The sequence below is a fragment of the Apis dorsata genome, unplaced genomic scaffold (assembly GCF_000469605.1).
Source record: "Apis dorsata unplaced genomic scaffold, Apis dorsata 1.3 scaffold_194, whole genome shotgun sequence".
NCBI classification, from domain to species: domain Eukaryota; kingdom Metazoa; phylum Arthropoda; class Insecta; order Hymenoptera; family Apidae; genus Apis; species Apis dorsata.
Genome location: NW_006263478.1, coordinates 1,253,117 through 1,258,738, shown reverse-complemented (window position 1 = coordinate 1,258,738; position 5,622 = coordinate 1,253,117). Strand labels below are relative to the sequence as shown.

At 38.5% G+C, this 5,622-nt stretch overlaps 1 long non-coding RNA gene across 1 annotated transcript in view; it reads left to right on the top strand.

Moving 5' to 3' along the window:
* The first annotated feature begins 14 nt into the window (after positions 1-14).
* LOC102670665 overlaps positions 15-5,622 on the top strand; it is a 14,708-nt gene continuing 9,100 nt past the window's right edge. The window contains exon 1 of the long non-coding RNA XR_421620.2: positions 15-234. This is a non-coding gene — a long non-coding RNA (uncharacterized LOC102670665). The remainder of the gene's footprint in view (positions 235-5,622) is intronic.

The following is a 5,622-nucleotide window of genomic DNA, read 5'->3' as shown; positions in this document are numbered from 1 at the left end:
GGAGGGTGGGGGGGATGACCTAAAACCCTACGTTAATTGGAACTTTACTAATTGATTGTACTCTACGTGAGCGGCGCGCGGCGTTCATTAATTCTCTTCTCGATTGCACTTTACTGGGCGATCGTTGTTCCGCGTTTCGCGGCGTAATTGCGACCTCGAACGTGTCCGTGCACCTATCAAGGGAAACGGGCGACCGGTTGCGTGCGTGTAAATAGGGTCGACGTCGACGACGTCGTACGGTGACGAAGGCGGTTCTCGTTGGCTATCGTCCGATCCTCGAAATCACGTTCACGATCGAGGCAAGAGAGCGTAAACCCGCGCACGGATTCGAGACAGGTGTTCGATGGGTCGAAAATTCTGATAGCCGATTTCCGACAGGGTGCATCGTTCTTCACTTTTAAACTGCGAAAATCTGTGATCGAGTAACGTTGCAAATATTTCTCTCCAATTTTTCGTGTAACGCGGATTAATTATTTAGGTATCTTAATTTTCCTTTTCTCCTATTTTTTAAGGTCAATTCTATCTGATCGATATATCGAAAATCAATTAATTTGAAGTTTGTGGACACGAATGCTGCGAGGCGAGCATTGACTCAAGCGATGGATTTAAGTTAATGACTCGTACAAGGGTTGGAAGTGATGTTCCAGCATCCGTGAACCATTGGTTTAAAATCGATTCAGGGAATCGTAACACTGTACGATAGATCATAATTGAAGTTAATACGTCGTTACATGTATATATGACAGAGAATCATAGCGATGATCCGACACTTGTGCCTGTAAAATTAAACGGTTGCGGTTTAAAATTTGTTCAAAAAGATCATTTTACGACCATAATGCAATTAACGATCATAATACGAAGCTACGGATTAATTTCCCCCTTCTTTCCACGGATTCCTTCGTGTTCCTCCCCTCGCTCGAATGCTCGCCGAGATCGTCGCTCGCGATCGTAATTGGTAATTGAGTCGAGGAGAGGCGATACGTCGTCGAGAGTCACTAACGCGTGGAAATTAAACGCGCCGCGATAAATGAACGAGAGTGGCCCTCTTAGGGGAAATCGTGGAAAATGTCCGACCGTTCGTGCTTTTTCTCCTTCCTTTTTTTTTCTTTTTTTTCTTTTTTTTTTGAGTAGCGTACGTATGGACGAACGTGAGATTTTTCACGATTTATTTATTTCTTTCTTTCTTTCTTTCTTTCTTTCTTTCTTTCTTTTTACTTCTTTCTCTCCGGGAATCGCAATTAACGAGGTATTGTGCGATCGTTCGCGCCACGAGAACTTGCGGGTTTTGGGAGATTGGAGGGATGGTTTTGGTTGATGCGAAGGATCCGTTTCGATTCGTGGAAAATTTTGAAAAGTATACTTTTTTTTTTCTTCCGACGATTCGTATCTTTATTTCCCCTTCCCCCTTTTTTTTTGTTTTCATCATACGCGCGTTCGAGAAAATTTAGAGAAGCAAAGAGAAGAGAGGCGGAAGAAATAGAAAGATCGTATGGAATCTGTCGTTTTTGAAACGTTGCATTTGCAGATCACTTTGATCGACTATTTACTACATAATTCGATAAATATCTAGTAATAACACGTATCCAAACTAATTACCGTTTCCAATTTATTACGTAGAAATTATTCAATTAATTTGCAAAACTATATTCGTGCTCGTCAGCATGTTTATCTGTTTGTAATTGCTAAAATTATATTGGTTCAATTAATCGGTTCGATTAATAATCAAAGCGATATAATTCTAACCAAAGAGAAGAAGAAGAAGAAGAGGAAAAAAAAAAAAAAAAAAGATACAGAAAATTGTACGTACATTTTTTTTTCCCGATCAAATTTTCATACGACGAAAAAGGACAAAAAATATAATATCCTTTCTCCCGGGGAAGAGGGATAAAAAACACGAACACTTCGTGAATTTTGCATCGAACAGCTGGCAAATTTGTACTCGTGCGAGAGCTCCTCCGAGCTCTTTAATTTTTGAAACGGCCATCTAAATTTACGGGAAGATGTCTAATGTCCGCGGCATCGTAAAATACGCAAACGATCAAGGGACGATCCCCTTGCGCTTGGAATTTCCCTCCCCTTTCCTCGCGATCAACCGTGCACAGGACAATTACCCTTTCTACTTCGCGTGCGCGCAATTCCACGCAATCGCTCCCGTGCAAAAGTTGCCTCGAACCTATCGGCAATTTCGTCTGAATTCTCGATGTATCTCTTTCGAGTTGGAATTATTTTCTCTCTCTCTCTCTCTCTCTCTCTCTTTCTCTTCCTCTTTCCACGCGATTTTCTCGCTTCGTTTCGGATTTGGATGGAGGGTTCGTGAGGCGTACGAGAGAAAGAGAGCGAGAGAGGACGAATACGAAGATCGCGAGAAGAAAAAAAAATATATATATTTGTGTAAATTTTTCATCAACAATTTCATCATCGAGAAATAAGCAATAAGTTTATCTTTCACGAATGACATTTGTAAACATGTTCGTTTTCTCATGAGTCAGTTTTCCGACGAAACTCGATAGTAAGCGGAAGTGGAGATTGCATAAATATTTCTATCTTGTTATTTAAATAAGATAGATGCATAAAAAAAAAAGGAGAGAAAAGAAAAAGAGAAAAACGACGGAGATCAAAGCGTTCAAATTTGATGAAAATATTATTTTTTTCTCGTCGATCGTTTCGTTATTTTTCGTATTTCGATAAATCGAATTGGTAGTAATTGGATCATAAGTAATCCAGAAAAGTTTTGGCCAATTTTTACATCTCTATATTTCACATCGATCGACTTACGATTTTTTATTCGAATCAACGTTAATTATTCGTGTATGGTTATAATATCAGATGCGAAATATGGATAAATTATATGCAATTTGTAATTATGTCATTTTCAATTTCCAAAATTGAAATTAGAATTATATACATTATGTATATTCATGTTTACAAATACGATATATCTTTTTTAAATTATAATTCGTATCGATTGTAATTTAATATCGAAATTCATAGGAAAAAATATCACAAAACAAACAGTTAATCAGGAATATTAAATACCCTAAAATTAAATAACCCAAATTCGAATATCTTATGAATCATATATCTAATGAATCCAATATAATTTTGGAATGATGGAAAAGATCGTTCGCGATCTAGATCAAAATTCCATGAGAAGAGAATAATAAAACTCCTCGAAGATCGACAGAATCTCGAACGAAGCAACGTGCAATTGCTATTTTTATATCTCTATTTCCACGTCAAAATCTGATTAAATTTTCTACTCCTTTAAAGAAAAAATTATAAACTCCTAAACCCTAAACTCTTAAATGTTCTTTCCACAAAATCAGCTTTCCAATTACTCAATTGAAATTCTAGAAAAACATATCAACCGATCTACTTAAAATTAAAAATAAAGCAAAAAAAAAATTCCATCTTTTGAATACCCAATCGTTATTAATCGTGATCGAAATTAACCGTAGCGATTCATCGACAGAAAAATCTTCTAACCCATTACGACTCACCAATCCTCCCCTTCGTATAATGGTCGCTTAGTGGGAAAAAAAAAAAAAAATCGGTTGTTCTCCACACGCAAAATTGAGCGTCACTGTCCAATTTACGATTTATCTGTGGTGACGTGCACGTCGTACATACATGCATGCATGCATGATCGCTCGGTCGCTCGTGAGCGCGATAACGCAGCGCAGTTGGGTCGATGCATTATGCAGTTTTCCGTGCGTTCATTATATTTTTAGACCTTTACGATTGCAAGGTTACAGTTGTGACGGCCGACTCCTCCCGTTAATTGCGATTTTTCCACGGCAATCGTCTTCTCCCCGGATAACCACTCCTACGAAACTTTCGCCATTGCAACGCGTTGCCTCGAGAGAATTACGTTCTCTTCGAGATCGAGCGATTTTTGCATCGTTTATTTTTTAGCTTTCCATGGAAATTCGATGTTTACAGATTGAAACGGAATATTTTTTTTTCTCTTTTTTTTTTATAGGAGGAAATATAAAGCAAAGATCGTTAATAATTTTGATATTGATACGAGGAAAATTGAGGAAAGCTTGTCCAAGATCGAGAGTTGTTCTGGCTGGCAGAAAGGGAAAGATATTCGATGCGTTTTTCGCATTTGACACTTTTCCATGTTTAGATGACGCACTTGAGAGATAGGAAGAGGGGAATAAAAATTTGTCTTCACGATCGATGGAAGGATTTCGAAGAAGAACGAACTAATTAAAAGATCGATGCGAATTAACGCGTTGTTGATCTAGCAAGTGAGCAAATAAAAATTTAGAAATTTTATCGAGAGCGCAGACAGATTACAGACAGCGCCAATGCTTTATCAAAGAAATACACGAATTTTTTCACTTCTGCCACACGATAACCTATTATTTTCCTGAAAGCACGAGTCTCTCCAACTTCCGTTTATAGACCTCGGGTATATCTGGAACTAACTGGCGGACGAATTTTATTTTCCAATCTACACACATCTACATTAGAGAAACATAATATATTTCATAAAGATTCAAATATTCAAACTTTCAAAACTCATCCGAGAATCAAATCCAAACAAGAATATATATATTCGAACTATTAAATCTTTCTTTTTGCACCAGATCTACACCCTCCAACGTTTCTAAAAAAAAAAAAAAAAATATTATGAATATTTCATCAGAAAAACTTTCCTCCTATCCTCTCTCTTTCTCTCACCTCCAATTGCAAGCAAAACCAAGTAACGAAACATAACCACGTCCTATCCATCGTCGAGAACTTCGAACGGTACACATCTTCGAAACAGAAGCGAATTTTTTTTTCTGCTTTCCCCTCCCCCCTCCGGTGTTATCGAACCGATCCTTGGACGACCAACCACGACCCCTCTCCCTCGTTTTCCCTGTCCCACGTCCGTCCGTTCTCCACATTGGAATTGTCCGTGACGGTTAATCGATGCTCGTTATAAATTGATCGACCGTTTCGCGACGACCCGATCGAATTCGATTGGGCTCCCATGGGAGGGGGAGGAGGGGAGGAGGGGGCCGAAAATTAAAGCTCGATTAAACGCGGAATCACGCGCGGTTTAAACGTCGATCCCCGGGTTTATCCGGGGTGGGCCGATCAGAATTCGCGGAAAATGCGGGAAAAGTGAGGGAAAGGGGGCGACGTAGGAAACTTACGTGACGAGATAGAAGTACGAAAATCTTTTGAAAATATTTTTTTGCGCATGATTAAGCGATTAATCGATGGTAATCAAGGTGTTTCTTTCATCTTTTTTTATTATTCTTAGGGATTAATTTTGATGTGTTTTCTCTCTCTCTCTCTTTTTCTTTTCTTCTTTGGTTTCTTTTTCTCGAGGAAGGATAGAGATGATGGAGATTCGTTCGTGCATAAATCCGGATCGAGTTTCGTGTTATCGTGAAATGTACGAGTTGGAACGATTTAGATGTAAAGTTGGTTATGTAAACGATAAATTTTGTCGGGAGGTTTGTTCGATAAACACAGTGGTCATAAGTCGTGGTAAATTATAAAGAATTGATACGAATGTTTCTGTTTTTCATCTGTAGAGAGAAATCTGTGTTCGACGACGCGCGTGCAGTGTTTAGATTTCATTGAATTTATCTAAGACCCGATGCATTCTACGTTCCA